The sequence below is a fragment of the Talpa europaea genome, assembly GCF_964194135.1.
Source record: "Talpa europaea genome assembly, chromosome: 4".
Lineage (NCBI taxonomy): Eukaryota > Metazoa > Chordata > Mammalia > Eulipotyphla > Talpidae > Talpa > Talpa europaea.
The window spans coordinates 35,311,354-35,328,890 of NC_140070.1; the positions used below are offsets into that span (position 1 = coordinate 35,311,354).

Below are 17,537 nucleotides of genomic sequence, written 5' to 3' on the forward strand. Positions count from 1 at the left end.
TGTTCATAGTAGTTACTGATTATTCTGATTTCTGCTGTGTCCGTTGTGATTTCTCCTCTTTCATTTATGATCCTGTTTATTTGTGCTTTCTCCCTTTTTTCCTTAGTGAGCCTGGCTAGGGGTTTGTCTATTTTATTGATTTTTTCAAAGAACCAGCTCTTGGTTTCATTGATCTTTTGGATTGTTTTTTTAGTTTCAATTTCATTTATTTCTGCTTTAGTTTTTATTATTTCTTTTGTTCTACTGGTTTTGGGGTTTTTTGTTGTTCTTTTTCTAGATCTTTGAGCTTTGAGATTAGGTTGTTTCTTTGAGTTCTTTCTTGTTTCTTGATGTGAGCTTCTATTGCTATATATTTTCCTCTTATTACTGCTTTTGCTGCATTGGATGGGATTATGTTAAGTAACATAAGTCAGAAGGAGAGAGGCAAATATTGGATAATTTTACTATTATGTGGAATATAAAGAAACAAAACAAAGAATGGACAAAACTAAACCAAAACAATCCCTAGAATTCTGAGTGCAGACTTGAAGCTGTTAGAAAAGAAGGAGGGGGTTGTCTATATATGAGTGTAGGGATCAAAAAGACTGTGATGGAGAACTACAGAAACTTTGGTGGTGGACGTGATTTGGTAATATTTGAAGGTGTCTACCTATACCCCTAAATCATGTACATTGTTGTAAGCTAATATTACCTGAATAAAAAATGATGCAATTAAAAAAAATGCACTCTGACATATTTCCAAATAGTTCCCTTTTTTCTTCTCCTTGTCAGACACATGAAAAACTTTATCTCTGATATTTATTGTGGGAATCAAGTTCCCATAAATAAATCTCACATTATGGGGCCTCCCTTTGACTGGGTCCCCCTATAAATTTTGACACTCAAGAGTTGTCCCCAGTGAAACTTCAGCAATTCATCAGTTATAATTTTAGGTTTTCCCACCTTCACGTTGGTCTCCATGGTGGCCTCCACTTGTGAGTCACTCTTCCAGGAAACTGTGATTCCCTGTCTTCACCCATCTGACTCTCAGTCTTCCAGACAGCAGTTAGCCCTGCTTTCTACCCTCAGATGACTATGGGAAGGCTTGTTAATGTTTCCACCTGTTCCGCTTGCTATTATTTCAGAGTGGTGGCTTCCAACTTTCCAGCTCCTTACATGTGGCACCAGAAATGGGAATTCCATTTACTACTTTTTTTTTTTTTTTTGTGGGACCCTCACCGGTGGCCGGGGAATGAACCAGCGCTGCAGAGGCTGAAAGCAGCCTCTGGCTCAACTGCTGAGCCACCAGGGGAGGCCCACCATTTACTACTTTTTGAAGCAACATTTTCTTACTAATGTGAAGAAACATTTTTTTTTTTTAATATGAGTTTCTCTAGCCTATTCTATGCGGAAAACGTTGTACAACCTTTTAGTTGGGATATTGTGGGCAACAGAAGACTAATATAATACTAATATAATTCTAATATAATGTCAATTTAGAGTTCATTTCCTCCCACACCTGAGACCCTTTGCTGCTGTGACTCCATTAAGATGGAGGAACCTGGATGCCCATAGTCCTCCTCCATTCTTCAACCCAGGCTAATAAGAAGAAAGGCACTGAAACTTGAAGGAACTTTGGCTCTCTTCCATCTTAACTATTGGATTTGTCAACTCAGATCCTTCTCACTGCAGATGATACAATAAATTCCAGGTGATCATTTTCTGTGTTAAAGATTCAAACTCCTTTGTGTTGGGAATTTACCTCATTCACAGGACTCTTTCTGATGCTGCTAGAACAGTTGTGGAGAATATGTAATACTGTGATGTCCTGAACACTTGAGGGGGCGTCAAGTTGTCAGTCATGAGAAGTTCTAGAAAGTTATCTGGAATTGCTTGATGGAGGCCATGTTGAGAGAATTACATGAGGGCAGTGTAACAGGGAAATGGCTCAAATCTCTGGCATTATCTTTATGCCTTTCAGAAGGACTGGCAAACTCACCTAGTATTTGTTCAGTCGATCTGTGCTGTCCAAAAATCACCATCTTCTCCACTTAGAGACAAACGGAGTCTCCCTTTATAGCTTTCTCTGACAATTTCCTGTCAGACATTTGCAAAGCTAGTCAGACACGCAGACAGGAGCCTTTGACAGAACAAGGGTGACATTTCAAAGAAAGAACGATGATAGGATGCCTAAAAACACTCCCGAAATAAGCACCTTTGAAAGGTACAGTGGAAATTTCAGAGCAGCAGCCTGATATTTCGCCATGTAGAGCTATCCATTGAATCCTTTCATGTAGCTCAACATGAGTTAAATTATGTAGAAGTTGCAAATGCCAAATCACAGAAAGGTGAATTTAAAATTCTTATTTTACAGCTCTGAATTAGTGTGGACACTTCCCATCAAGAAGGACATTTGTTTCACTTGAGTTCTTGGCACAAATATTGCTCTTTTATGAACAAATTGCAACTGGAAAAAATGATGTTCCCCACAGGTAGACGGAAGGTATTGCTTTTACTTCTCAATAACTAAATGAATATGTATTTTTGATAGCTGCTTTAGAAATGCCTTCCTTGCAGGGTGTTAGAAACTATAGTTACCACTATTTGAAACTAGGCCTTAAGTACCAAGAAATAGCTTGCCCTTTCCATAATACAGAATTGAGCAAGAAAGTAAGATGCTGTTAGTGACTAGATTGCCAGTTTGGGAGGTATGCAATAGTGTGATTGAGCTCAGTGAGGGCAGAGTCAACCCTCTGGCTGTTTTCTTCACACTAGAATGTAATTCTTATAGTTGGGCTCCTACATGCGTTAGTATATCTATTCAGATGAGTCCAGGTTGTAGGAGCAGGGATACACCGACTTTCTGCCTGACTTGAATTCACACACACAGTGAACTGATCTTTTCTTGCTCATTTCTTCTCAATGAGAGGTTGAAAGTTTTGGTTTCAATTCCAGTTTGAATCAATCTTTGGAAATTTCTCCATTTCCCTACAATTCAGTTTTTAGGAAATGGTAGAAAATGAATTAATGCATATGTCCATCGTGTAACCTCTTCTACTCCAAAATCTGCCTTTCAGAGTTAAAGCTGAAGGTCTGGTAATTGCTTGTAAGGCCTAATATACACATCTCTATCCCTTTCTTCATTCCTCTGCTCCAGATGCATAGGCTTCTTGCTGGGTCTCAGATATGCCACACCCTCCCCATAGAAACTTGTTGTTCCCTTTCTCTTGTCCCAACTTATCCTTTCATTGAGTACTTTACCTTTTTACCTTATCTAAATTTACATCTCCTATACCTCCCCAGTATGCTCCTTCTGCATTCGTTATTTTTCTACATTGTACTTACAACTTCTGAATGCTCTATACCATACATTTCGATTACTGTACACAGACACACACACAGAGTATATGAAAAATCACAATCATGAAAATTTGTTTTAGTAGTCACTGCTGTATCTCAGGGCCAAGAGTAATGCTTGGTTCACAATAAATATTTAAAAATTATTTTTGAATGAATATATAGTAAATATTTTTATAAAATTTAGGTTGCTTACTTAATTCTTACCCTAAAAGGAAAGGATCATTTAAATCTCATTTTATAGATGATGAAAGTTAGGTTTGAAGGCATTCAGTGAGGAGAGACTAAGACCTACAACTGAAGTGCAGTCAGCTGCTATTAAAGGTATTAAAGGTATTCTATACTAAAGTGTTTTGAAAAACTAAGAATTTTTTTTTTTTGTAAAAAAATAACACGTTTGGGGGACTTAAATCAATTTTTGTAGATTTGGATTTTCTTATACTGGTTTATTCAAAATTAATATGCATATGATTTAAGATCTCATACCTCCTTTTCTTAGTCTTGAAAGTTCAGTCTTAAGATGCAAAGCCAGAATTCCCTGTAAACACCCAGGAAGTAAAAGCTGCCAATATCTAACTGAAATTTTCAAGGGCGAAAACAGCCAAAATGTCACAAGTGAGGAATAACTTTCAATGTTCTATCAAAGTAGCTCTTCAAGTTATGTATTGATCTCAATACAAGGAAGATATGCCTAGAAATTTAATTTGACATTTGTAATCAATAGCAGTCAGATGTCACTACAGTGAGGGAAGGAAAAAAGATGACTTTAAAATTAGTCATGAATTTATAATTACATTAATGAATAGAAGTAATTTATTGAATTAATGTTTCCAGAGTCTAAAGAAAATCAGCCTGCCACAGCATTACTGAAGGAATGGAGAGGTGGGATCTTGTTTTTTCTAGATTAACTCATCTATATCTTCCTCATTCCATTATCTGGCCTTTTGTGCTTCACTTTCTGAGAGGTGTGGTCATTTTTATCCATAGACTGCAATAATTATGTTCAGAGCTTGAGCCATTTAGGGACTCACCTATGATAAAAAATGATTTTTTTCTCTTTATTATGTTATTTTTACCTGAAAGTTGTACAGAAAATTTGCTTTGGTGAGGGAGTGATTTGGTAGAGGAATAAAAAGAAATCATACATAGTAGGAGCTCCATGGAAAGAAGTATCTCCAAAAGAAAATAATCCACATTATCACAGGGCACATGAACTGAAAACAACAAATATGTCCTTAAAACAGGAAGACTGTGATTGAACAGTTAAAACTGTGATCATAGAGATTTTGGAATCTCTTTTTTAATGTGGACTCTTTATTTTCTACACCATTCCTTTGATGACCTAGTCTCAGAGTTTGAAGTGCCTTCTCCTTTCTGGCTGCAATGTTACATCTCTGGCCTTGGGGCTCTTCCAACTGTTTAAATGATTCGATCCTCCTCCCTGCTCAACACACTTATTTTGAGGTTTAATAGGCACCTCAAACTTGACATGCCTGAAATAAAAATTTGTAATTTATTCTCCAAAAATGATCCTCTACTAATCTTTACGTCCAGTCCATCCTTAAGACAAAATCATCCTTGATGCTTCTCTTTTTTTTTTTCCAACTCATAGGCAATCTAAAAAAAATCCTTGTCACCAAAATATGTATAGAATCTGACTAATTCTTACCATTTCCTCCTTAGATCCCTGTGTCAAAACATCATCTTTTACTTGGATTACTGCAATGGCTTCTCCTTGGTTATGCCCTTCCCAACACCCAGCCCTCACTCACAGTCCATTTTCAACACAGTAAGCAGAATTGTCCTTTTAAAACATGGGTGAACCATGTCCCTCCTCAATTCCAACTTCTGTTTTGTCCCCCATCCCACTTAGAGTAAAAGTCAAATTTGTACAATGGACTCTGAGGAACCATGTAAGTTGACTCACCTGAAATTTCACTCATCTCACCTCCAACAGCTTTTCATTCTATCTTGGTCACATTTGATATTCTTTGATATTCTTGCTCTTTCTTGAACATGCCGAACATAGTCTCATCTTGGAATATTTGATTGTGTTATTCCCTCTGTCTGGTTTTCCCTTCCGAAAGATAATTTGGCTACATTGTTCAGTTCCTTCAGTTCACTGTTAATCTGATATGTGATTGGTGATGCAGGCTGAGAGATCTGAGAAATTGCAATTGCCTTCCCCCTACCTCTCCCTCTGTATCCCTTATCTTATTCTTTGCTTTCTATTTCTCCATGGTTATTACCATTCAGGCCATATATATTGGCCTGATTTCTTTATCACTATTTTCCTACTGGAATGTAAGTTGCAGAGGACAGAGACATTTCTGTTGTTTCTTTTTGCAGCTCTATTCCCAGTGTGTAAGACAATGCTTCAGTAAATAGTTTGAGTGAATTAAATGAGTATAGTTATCATGCATTCCAAAGAAAGCTGTATTTGCCATCTGGAGGAGTCCAGATCTCTGAATTACTCCACACTGTCAGACATTTCTTTTCAATACAGCAGGACACTGTGATCTGGGTCCCACTTTTGGATTTTCATAACTAATAATTTAATCAGAGAATTAGACTTTTTTTTCATAACTGCCTGAGGATATACTTTTCAATGATATTAAATGAGCTAATGTCTGGCAGTACATAGAAAATTTGACTCCTTAGGTACTTAGAGGTCTTTCTTAGCCACATTACTTGAGTTCGCTAAAACAAGATTCAGGTCTTAGAGAATCTAGGAAACATATTCCTATTTATAAACATTTTCAAGCAGATCTAATGAGATTGTGGTAAAGTACCAGTAATAAATAGTAGTGAAGGGTTGGTATTTGCTTCCAGAAAAACAGTAAGAGTAGAAAACTGTGATGTCCTCTTGAGCTCAGCACTATACCCAGAACAATGCCAACAATCTCACTGATGGTTAGGTTCAGGGGAGGGGACAGCTGTCTTTTTTGGTCATAAGCCACTTGGTTCTGCTCCATTCAAGCTACTAAAGGTACTGTGGTCAATAATAGATACCGGGTCTTTTCCAATAATGAATAAAAACTCATAGATGCATATATTTGAGGAGACACATGTTCATATATCTGGAATGAATTTCTGAAAAGATATCAAGTGCTCAGCTCCACTAAGAACTCATTTTAGCATAGAAATATAATTTTAGTTCCAAAACAAATATTTTTTTAGTTTCAGATCAAAGGGACATTCTCTGGAAAGGAACAAGAGAGAATGTGAGTCTGATTATTTTGAAATAATACTGAATTGGAATCATAGAGCTTTGTCCCTTACTTGGGTGACACTGAAATTGGACCTCTCTTCCTGTGTTTATCACATCAAAAAATTTTATTACTCTCAGTTCTTACTACATTGGACCAGGAAGATCTAACCCTATTCTGTGACTTTCTAATGTCTAATGTCATTGTTGTTTTCTTCACCTAAAATTCCCTTTTTATGTAACTCTAAATACTGAAACTTTTTGATACTTTGAAGTACAACTCAAATACAGCCTTTTCCATAAAGCTTTATCTATTACCCCTAAGTAAAAGTTAAATTTTGGCATCTTTGGGCCCCCCTAATTCCCATATCATACACATGCAGATACACACATACACATTTACTTTCATATATATGAAGTCATATCTGAATTTGCAAGACCATAGCCATTAGGAGCCATTCTTTTGGCTTCTCACTCTGTGGATATGTCTATTTGTTGGAGTTCCTGAACAATGGCTAGCAGTCTCTGCTGGAATTATTCCTATTACACAAGGCATCCTGCTCTTTTGGTTTGGATTTGGCTCTTCGCTGACAACAGCTTGGAACAGGCAAAATATTGCTTCTCCAGTGTCGGACTATTAGCAGGACTTTTGTTTTTGTTGATGTGTTGAGGGAAAAAAAAAAAAGAAATCCTGATCTAACAATAGGACAGTGATGGCCTTCTAAAAGATTTTTCATTGACAATTGAGGGAGAAAATGTGCTATAATTAACAGGTGCTCCAGGGAAGAATTAGATGGTTGAGATAGTGTTTCGGTGATTAAGGGATTTTTTTTTTTAAATCATCTTTTCTTTTTCAGGATTTGAAGCAGCTTAGCCTCAGTAAAGAAATTTTCTGGAGGTATTTCTTGAGAAATGGCTATTGGGACTTCAATCCCAAATGCTATTTTTTAGGTGATTGCCCCTGCTCTGTGTTCCCTTTCACCTGGGACACACTTTCTCCCAACACTTACATTGTAATCATTTGTTTGGCATATATCTTCAATTCAGTGCCAGATTGTGAACCTGGAATAGTTTAGTCATCAAGGTTGTCTTGTCAATCATTCTATTCCTAGGGCCAGCAATAATTTGCAGAATGGATAAATGGTGTTGTGTGATAACAGTATGAAGTGGGTTAGAAGTTATTTTGGGAATTGCTGTATTCTTTTGAAAATTCCTGCTCACCAATATATAAGATCCCCAAGTAAAATTTTTCTTTGAATCAAATCTCCTTTCTTCTCTACAAAGTGGACAATTAAATGGTACAATTTAAAAAAATTTGTCTTATGACTTCCATGTATGCATCGGAGTAAAGAAAATAGTTTCTCTGAAATGATGTTTAGAACTAAAATCATGAAGAATGGAGACTGGGAAATAGGATTCAGTGAACAGTGTGGGAGTGGAAAATTATATACACACTTAACTGGACATTAATTAGTCTATTACCACTGTCCTAAAAGCTATGAAGGAATAAAAAAATTATGTATGTATATATAGAATACTTATGTAAGTCATGTGCTTAGTCATGCAATACAATAATGTACTAAATTATTGATTGATAGATTGAATTGCTTGGAATAACAACAAATAGGTTGATGCTGATGAAGTAATAACTGAAATTACTGTTTGCTATGATGTGAATTAAACAAATATTGATTGAGTACTTATTAGGAGAGCCATAATAATAAATGATTTATGCCTGCTAATTGATTTGATCTTTTCAGGCATAGGATTATTTTCATTTTAAAAATGAAGAAATTAAAGGTCAATTATATGTAATTGGTGTGAAATTATATAGACAGTAATTCGAAAGTTGAAACTTTAATTAAATTATCATTTACCTAAAACCTAAGAGATTTTATCATACCATAATGGAAAGAGAAGAGAAAAGTTTAAGATAATTACAAAGAACAAGAGATACAGCATATGTGATGAACAGGAAGATATTTGGTGCAGTAAGTAATGATGAGAAAGGATGAAAATGGTTGAGATAGGAAAAGGAAAGTTGGAACCATATCTAAAAGATGCATTGAATTGCTCTATACATACTGATTCTGCCTACAGATACAGGGTAATTAATGAAGAAATAAGAGAGGCCTACCATTTGGGCATCACTGGATAAGTCCTTCAAAGTCCTTATCCAGATGTAAATTAACAAAATACACTTACTGACTTGAAGAATTCTTCCACAAGAATTAGGAGTTTTTATAAACTATGTGTAATTTTAATATCTTTCTCAACTTGAAGTCTAGGACTTTGTTGTTGTTTTTTTAAAGATTTTATTTATCTCTGCATAGAAGAATTGAGGTATAGGTCAGAGATGGGGTGGGGGTGGTGAGGGGATTCACCAGAGACAGAGTGGGGAGCAGAAGATCTACTGAAACACACTGCTAAGTGGAGCAGACTGAGAAACAGGAGAGATGTGCTGCTGTGCCATGAGGGTTAGCTCCCTGACCAGGGATTGAACTCAGACCTTCACAGTGGGCTGTCCTTGTAGTAGCACTGAGACTTAACCAACAGTCCACCATGGAGGCCCTGAAATCTAGGACTTTGAAGGAGAGAGTAGAATAAGGGGAACTGAATAACTGCAAATAAAACATCTTGAAAAGAAGGTAATTGCTTTTTAAATCATAATTACAAAAACAGTTGTATTTTTATACGCAAACAGTGAGCTAGAAGAAAAAGGAGTTAAGCAAACGTTATAATTTACAATTACATCAAAAAGAAGTAAATACCTAGGAGTAAAGGTAACAAAAGAGGTGGAAGACCTATACAATGAAACTTTAAGACAATGTTAAAAGAAACACAAGACACATACAAAAAATTGAAAAAATATTACCTCCTCGTGGAATATAGAAGGATTCCATTGTTACAATGAACCCAAATAGCCATGGCAATCCTAACCAAAAATAAACAAACAAATAAACAAACAAATAAATAGATAAATAAATAAATAAAAGGAAACAAGGGTGGGGGGTGGAGGCTGGGCATCACACTCCCAGACTTCAAACTATACTGCTGTACTACAAAGTTATAGTAGGGTTTCTGTGATATCCCTGTGTAGTGCTCTTGGTCCTTTTAATGCACTATTGAGTTTGATTTGCTAAAATTTTGAGTTTTTTTCAACTTTGTTCACCAGGGATATTAGTCTAAAATTTCCTTTTTGATATGATATCCTTATCTGCTTTTGGTATCAGAGTCAATGTTGGCTTCATGAAATGTGTTTGTAAGCATCTTCTCTTCCTCAACTTTTTAGGAGATACTGAAAATGATTGGTAGAACTCATTATCAAATCATTTGGTCTTGAGCTTTTGTTTTGGAGGAAAATTTTGATTATTGTTTATATTCTTGCTTGTAATTGGTCTGTTCAGGTTTTTATTTCTTCTTGATTCAGTTTCAAGTGGTTATATACCACTGAGAAATTGTCCGCTTTTTTTATGCTACTTAATTTATTGGTGTATGGATGTTCATCGTAGTCTCTTATGATCCTTTGTATTTCTGAGATGTCTATTGTTATTCTCTAGCATTTCTGATTATACTTATTAAAGTTTTCTTCCTTTTTTTCTAAGTTAGTCTATCTATGGGTTTCTCTATTTTTTCAGAGAACCAGCTTTTGGTGTCACTGATATTTTGAATTGTCTTTTTGATTTCTATTTCATTTACTTCTGTTCTAATTTTATTTTTTTAAGATTTATTTATTTATGCATACAAGAGCTGGGGTACAGACCAGAGGTGTGGGGGATGAGAGGATTCACCAGAGACAGAGCGGAGAACAGAACAGGCAGATTGACTGAAGTACACTGCTGAGGGGAGTAATGGGCGAGTCAGGAGAGGTCTGCTGTGCCATGTGTGTTGCTCCCTTGCCAGCCAGGGATTGAACTCCTGCTGCAGAGGCTGTGGACAGCTTCATAGGTTGTTTCTTAACCCCTTGTGCCACCAGGAAGGCCCTGCTTCTGTTCTAATTTTAATGATTTCCTTCCTTCTATTTTTTTTTCTTCTTTTTGTCATTCCTTTTCTAGATCCATAAGGTGCAATGTTACATTATTTGTTTGAGCTCTTTCTTGTTTCTTTTTGTGGGTCTGTATTGCTGTATATTTCCCTCTTAAAACTGCTTTTGCTGTGTCCCATAGGTGCAGGTAGTTTGTGTCTTCATTTGTTTCCAAGTATTCTTTATTTCTTTTTTGATTTCCTCATTAATCCAATTGTCATTTGGTAATATGTTGTTGAGTTTCCACATATTAAAGGTTTTTATTATTTCCTTTTTGTGGTTGATTTCTAGTTTGATATCATTGTGATCAGAAAAAGATACTTGATTATTTCAGCCTTCATGAATTTGTTAACCCTTGCTTTGTGGCCTAACATATGGTCTATCCTGTATAATGTTCCATGTGCACCTGAGAAGACTGTGTGATCAGCTTTCTGTGGGTGCAGTGCTCCATAAATGTTAAGTCCATGTGGTCTCATTCTTTTTTTTTTTTTTTTTTAGAGGCATGTTTATTTCTTTATTTATTTGTTTTGTTTGTTTGTTCTGTTTACACATGCACTGGGTACAGTCAGAAGCGCAGGAGGGTGAGAGAATTCACCAGAGCCAGAGCGGGGAGCAGAGCAGGCAGAAGGACCGAAGTACACTGCTGAGGGGAGCAGCGGGCGGCAGGAGAGGTCTGCGCGCCATGCGGGACCCTCCTCTGGTGGCCGGGGAGCAGCCGGGGATCGAACTGGCGCCGCAGAGGCCGCGGGCAGCTTTGTAACCCAGCGCTCAACCGCTGCGCCACCGGGGAGGCCCCATGTGGTCTCATTCTTTGTAAGCTACTGTTTCCCTGTTGATCTTCTGCCTGATTGAGTTGTCCTTTGATGAGAGTGGAAGACTGAAGTCCTCCACAGTTAATCTACTATCATTTAGTTTGGTTTTATATCTATTGATTTATCGATTGATCTATCTATCAATACATAGATATCTATATACATATATATCTCTATATATTTCTATATATCTCTATATATACACCTATCTATATATCCATATACAAACCTTTATGGTGCCTCCACACTACTGAGCTGCCCCATACCTGGGGCTTTCAGCCAGGCTGCAAAGCCATATTTTACAAGGTTGCTTCTCAGTAGGAACCAAAACCTCCAAGAAATTCTCTCCACCTACCTTTGGCTTAATAAAACATGAATATATTCATTGTCCTTTCTGATGCAGTGTGTTCCAGTCTTCATTGTCCAAGAAGTATTCCAGTTCAACCCCAAGCTGTAGGGCTCTCTGAATGCATTGTTGGTATGGGTTAACTTTCAAATTATTCTCCATGAAGAAAGCAAAGAAACTCCTCTGATGCCATCTTTGACTGAATTTTAAGATAGAAATTCAAAGAAATAGCTATCCAGAATTTTAAATGTATTGTGAATTATCATAAGTAATGAGTTTAATGGTGTTAATAAGGACATTCTCAATTGGTGCCGTTTCAGGCATTTAACTCAAATAGGGAAATATAGCATATCCACTGGGCATGAGTCCCTGTGTCTGTGCCAGTTCCCAGGGTGTACTGCTGGCCTAGATCACTGAGAATCTGTGCCTGTGCCAAAGAATATGATTTTGTAAGGAAAATACAGATTCTCCTCAACTCAGGTATTTGGGTTTTAGAGATTTTCCTTCCTTTTTAAACATATTTATTCAACCTTTAAGGGAAGAGGAATCTTAAAATGGTCTGTAGATAGGCTAACTTGTTATTCTTATTGTCTCTTTGTTAACATTGTCTTTATATCTGTCTCTCTTTTCTCTCTTATGACCAAAATGCTCATCAGGGAATATTTTCTTAATTCCCCAACTTCACAGAATTCTTAGAATTCAGTTCTATTCTCTTTAGCATCTGTCCTTCCCCCCTGAATGCTCACCAGATATTCGATTAGATAAAAATTCTTTTTGGATTTCCTTAATATTATGGCTTTAGCGGAGGTATGTGTGAGGTTAGAGGCTACAGGTTGGGAAAGAAAGTGTCTGGGATATCAAAGGTGACCTAATCCTTATTTTATAATAGACAAATTGCTGCTTTACACTATATCTAGTGTCTCAGCCATGATTGACCTTGTTTTTCTAGGAAAATTAGCACATATTCAGTCTGGGCAGCTCTCTTTACTGAATGTTATTTCCTCTTGATCCTGTAAAATCCTAAATCCTTTATGCCCCTCTTGAACTCTATTCACACAAATCCTTAGTTCACTTTGTTTTTGTTTTCCCAGCTGGGCAAATTTTTAGCACATTCTGCTCTCTGAAAGAAAAGATACTTTTTTACTTACTGTAAATTTACCCTTTCTCTTCTGCTCTCTGCTGTTGTTGACATTAGGTTAATTATTCTTTCTAAAATCTCTAGATAAGAAAAAATATTTGACTCAAGTATAAAAATGATTATATACTTAATATATAAAAACATCACAAAAATTGATGAGAAAATCATTAAGACTAAAAAGAGAAAATAAAATATACAAAATGTGTAAAATATAAGAAATAATACAAATATCTGCAATATTTTTGACTAATAATCACAGAAATATAAACAAAATATTGAGTTTATCTTTTTTCCCCATAAATGAACAAAGAAGAAAACAAGTGTTACTAATGATGGAGGGTATTTTGATATGGTTACTTTTATAGACTATATGAATATAAATTAGAGAAGCCTCTTAGAAGACAGTTATTTTGTTATAAGTTTTACTAACATTGAAAATATTATTGTCTTTCAAGTGTGTTCCCTTTTTCAGAGTTCATAATAAGGAAATAATCAGAAATGTTGAAAAAGACATAGTCTATTAACTTATAAATAAAAATACACATATGTATTTTAAAATGTAGGTGAATGGTTGTGTTAATTATGTTGCCTCCATAAAAAGTGGAAATTATTCAATAATTTAATGTTTACAATTTAATGTTTTCAGTGCTTACAAAGAATTTCAATGATACAAGAAGTCAGTCATAAAATTAATTGAAAAAGAAGAATAGAATGATATATAGACTAAAATCTCATATATGTGTGAGATTTAATCTCATTAAACAATTTAATCTCATATATAAGTCCATGTCTGTGACTTCCAAGCTCTGTGGAGCTGGTTTATTCTTTTTGTTTCTGCTTAAATATTGAGAGCTGATTTGTTCCTATATCAAAGGACCAAGTTTAGTTTTATCCTCTAATTTTTAGATATAAAGACAAGGTCTCCTTTTTTTTTTTTTTAGACATTACTTCTCCCACCCCCTTACCCCCACACCCAGGTAAGTTCTCAATTTTTATAGTAGATTTTTAATAGTTGGACTTTAATATTAGTCTGCAATGTTTCAGTCAACAAATGATTATTAATTCTAAGCAATGTGTGTCAAATATTTGTGTGCTAGTGATTCACCAATGTGAGACAGACAGAGAGAGAGGCTTTATCTTGTTATAAGAAACATAGGCAGGTATCTATGAATACGTGTGTGATGCAGATGGGAAGAAGAGAATACATATTAGAGAATGTTGAGAAACAAGATGTTAATGAGTAAGACTGAATATAATAATAATAAGGAGCTAAGAGTGTGAGAATGGGTGAGTGGTTTTTAACTACTTTGGCTGAGAAAGGCCTCTTTGAGCAGATGATGTTAGATTTGCAATCTGAATAATAATTAAAGGAGAGAACAAATGAAGAGTCCTTGGAATGTCATATTAGGGCGGAAAGAAGTTTGGTGTATTACCTAGTAAAAGGGGTAGTGGAGACAGATGGACTATGAGAACTAGACAAGAGTAAATTCATGGACCATAATAAAAAGTTGGGATTTTGTTGTTGTTTTATATTTGGATGATATTGGAGGATTAGTAGCAGCGGTGGGATATTATCTGAATTATTCTTAAGATTATCAAAAAGAAGGTATTCTTAAAATTATCCTGTGGATATTATAGCCAGTGGGTTTTGGGAGACATGAATAGAGAGGGAAAAACTAATAGAAGAGTGTAGTAGTAATTCATGCTAGAGATGGCGAAATGAAATCTGACTCAGAATGTATTTTTAAGTTCACCCTATGGTACTTGAGACTCACTGATGGATTATAAATATAGAATGACGAAAAAAGAACAAATCTTTAGACCTAAACAACTATGTTGTTAATACACTTGATAAATGAAGTCAGTTGTGATGGAGTTGGAAATTTGATGAAAAAATTGGTGCGGGTTAGAATGGAGTGGTTGTAGAATTGGAGTCTTTGGTAAGATATCATAGTGATAGAAACAAGAGCTCAAGTGAAGCTGGTTGTCTGAAATATTAGTAAGTACACTTCTTTCATTGAAAACATTTCCAGTGTTCATCTAATGAATGTAACTGCTCTATTAAGTCTTGTTGAGGATATCAGTGGAGAGAATGGGTATATGGAGAGAAAAGGAGAGACATGGGGATAAAAATGTATTAAATAATCATCAGAAAGTGTGGAAAATGAATGTAACCAGGAATGAGTCAGTGTCAGTTTCATTTAAAGCCTATTTCGGAACAGTAATCAGAAATTGAAGTTACTCCAGTCACCATGGTTATGTCATTTTTTCCTTTAGAAAAAATTAGTAGACAATGTGAAATTATGAAATAAACAAACGTTTGAGTTTAATTGAGATTGGAATATTGTGGGGTAAATGGAATGGAGAGAAACAGGATGGCCAAGTATTTGGAGTAAAGGTGCTTACTAGACTGGGTAAGGAAGGAATGGAGGAAGATAGAAAAGGTGATAGAAATTAAAAATCCAGAATGATTGACAGACAGAAGGCATTACTAGGAGAATGAAATTGTTTGAGGGGGAAACTAGAGTGAGTTGGAAAAGTTGGACATGATTGACTTTTAAAGCTATTGGAATGTAGTTGTTAATGAATGCTCTGAGAATGATTAGGATGAAATTTAACATTGACGAGGTCAACAACTGGAGACCTACATGCATTTTAAAGTTTCTGAGAATTAATGCTGAAAGACAATGAGCAAGATACTGAAATTATAATTAAGGAAGAGGAATGACTAGGAGATCTGTCAGTGAAAGCAAAATGATTGATAAGAGTTGATAAAATCTGATATTTCCAGTAATGGGTCCTGGGTATTGAAGGAAAAGATTAAGCATTGTCTTCTAGCCCTTGCATGGTAGATGAATGAGAATGAATAAATTCAAACAGGTAGATGAAGGTACAACTTAGACCAGAAAGAAAAAAAAGGTTCTGAACACCACTAACTTTGATTGATGTTGCCTCTTCCAACTGAAAGCAACTTGGTGGCCAATTCTTGAGTCTCTGTTCCATTTTCTTACCTATGAGATCCTCACAGGATACTGTGATAAAACCCAAATGGGTTGTGTCAGTGTTGGGCACGTACAATGGTGGTGCGGTTTGATTTTTAAAGTTGGGGCTCAGTGATCTGTTGTGAGCCATGGAGAGTAACTTTTACCTGCGTTACTATGTGGGTCACAAAGGCAAGTTTGGTTATGAGTTCCTGGAATTTGAGTTCTGACCCAATGGGAAATTGAGATATTCCAACAACAGCAATTACAAAATGATGTCATGGTCAGAAAAGAGTCTTATGTACATAAAAGTGTGATGGAGGAACTGAAGAAAATCATTGATGACAGTGAAATTACAAAATAAGATGATGCTCTGTGGCTACCTCCTGACAGGGTGGGCCAGCAGGAGCTTGAAATTGTCATTGGAGATTAACAACATCTCTTTCACAACATCAAAAATTGGTTCCCTTATTGATGTCAATCAGCCCAAGGATCCAGAAAGCTTATGAGTATTTTATTATTTTTGCCCAGGACCTGAAGTGTTTGGTCTTCAGTCTCATTGGATTATACTTCAAGATTAAGCCAATCTAAATTGAATATGGTGTGGACACAAGGGGTGGGTAAGAGTAGCCATTTTTCATTGCCATTATCAGGAAATTTTTGTGTATATCAGGGCAATATTTTTTTTATAAACTATAAATGATTGTCTTTAATAAATATGTGAAAAATGCAATTTTTACTATTTTATAAACACCTGAACTTGTGGGGAAAAAATGCAGGGACAGGTGCCACTAAGAATCACTCTTGTGTTTGCCTTGGGAAATTTGACCTTCCAATTTGAAGAGAGAAGCCAGACATCATTTGAGACTCAATGGTCTTATAAGTGCCAAGATGCTCTCATTGTTCATCCTCCTGGCTTGGTGTATGAGTCAACCCAGTCAGTTTGCCATGACCTAATGACTATAGACAGATACCAGACTGTAGACTTTTTCATGCTTTGGATACTTCTAGCACATACATTTTGTGTTTCAGTTCTTGTTCATAGAATGGGGGTTGGTAAATATATATTTTTTCCATTATATCTTAAAATATTGAAAAATGAGTATTGAGAACTAAAAAACACTCAGTCAGCACCTATAATCTATTATGGCAATTAATCAAACACATACTTTGTCAACTTTCTCTTGTTCTGTTATGTTTTATGACTTTATTATTGTTTCATCAACACAATAAAAGGAATTAATCTTCATTGCAGGGGAAATGTTTGAGAGCCAAAGAAAAGGGATTTAGCTGCCAGTCTCTATCTTGTGGTTCAAATCAATCATCAGGACAGATTAAATTATTTTAACTGTGATGCATTCATTAGGCCTTATTGGAAACATTTTAATGCATTAAAGGATTTCCTACATAAGCAGAATACAGATCATCACTTGGAATGAATTTGTCCATGACTCAGTTGCTCTTACATTAGCTGTCTTCTTTAATAGGATATGAAATTTTTAGAAATCAATAATAGAATAACATTTGCATCATTATACATAAGACTGTGAGATTTAGAGGCACAAATTAAACCTCAAAAGAGTTTTAAAGTCAGGAAATAATTAATTAATACTAGAGGGAAAGCATGGTTTCTCAGGAGGACCCTAATACACAAAGGGTTTCATTTATTTCTAGAACTGTAGTCTCCTCAGA

The 17,537-nt window shown here is 35.6% G+C and overlaps 1 pseudogene across 1 annotated transcript; it reads left to right on the plus strand.

The window, feature by feature from the left end:
* Positions 1-15,861: 15,861 nt before the first annotated feature.
* On the plus strand, positions 15,862-16,436 carry LOC311169775 (protein mago nashi homolog; annotated as a pseudogene). The gene has a single exon. The product of its transcript is annotated as a protein mago nashi homolog (transcript).
* The last annotated feature ends 1,101 nt before the right edge of the window (positions 16,437-17,537 follow it).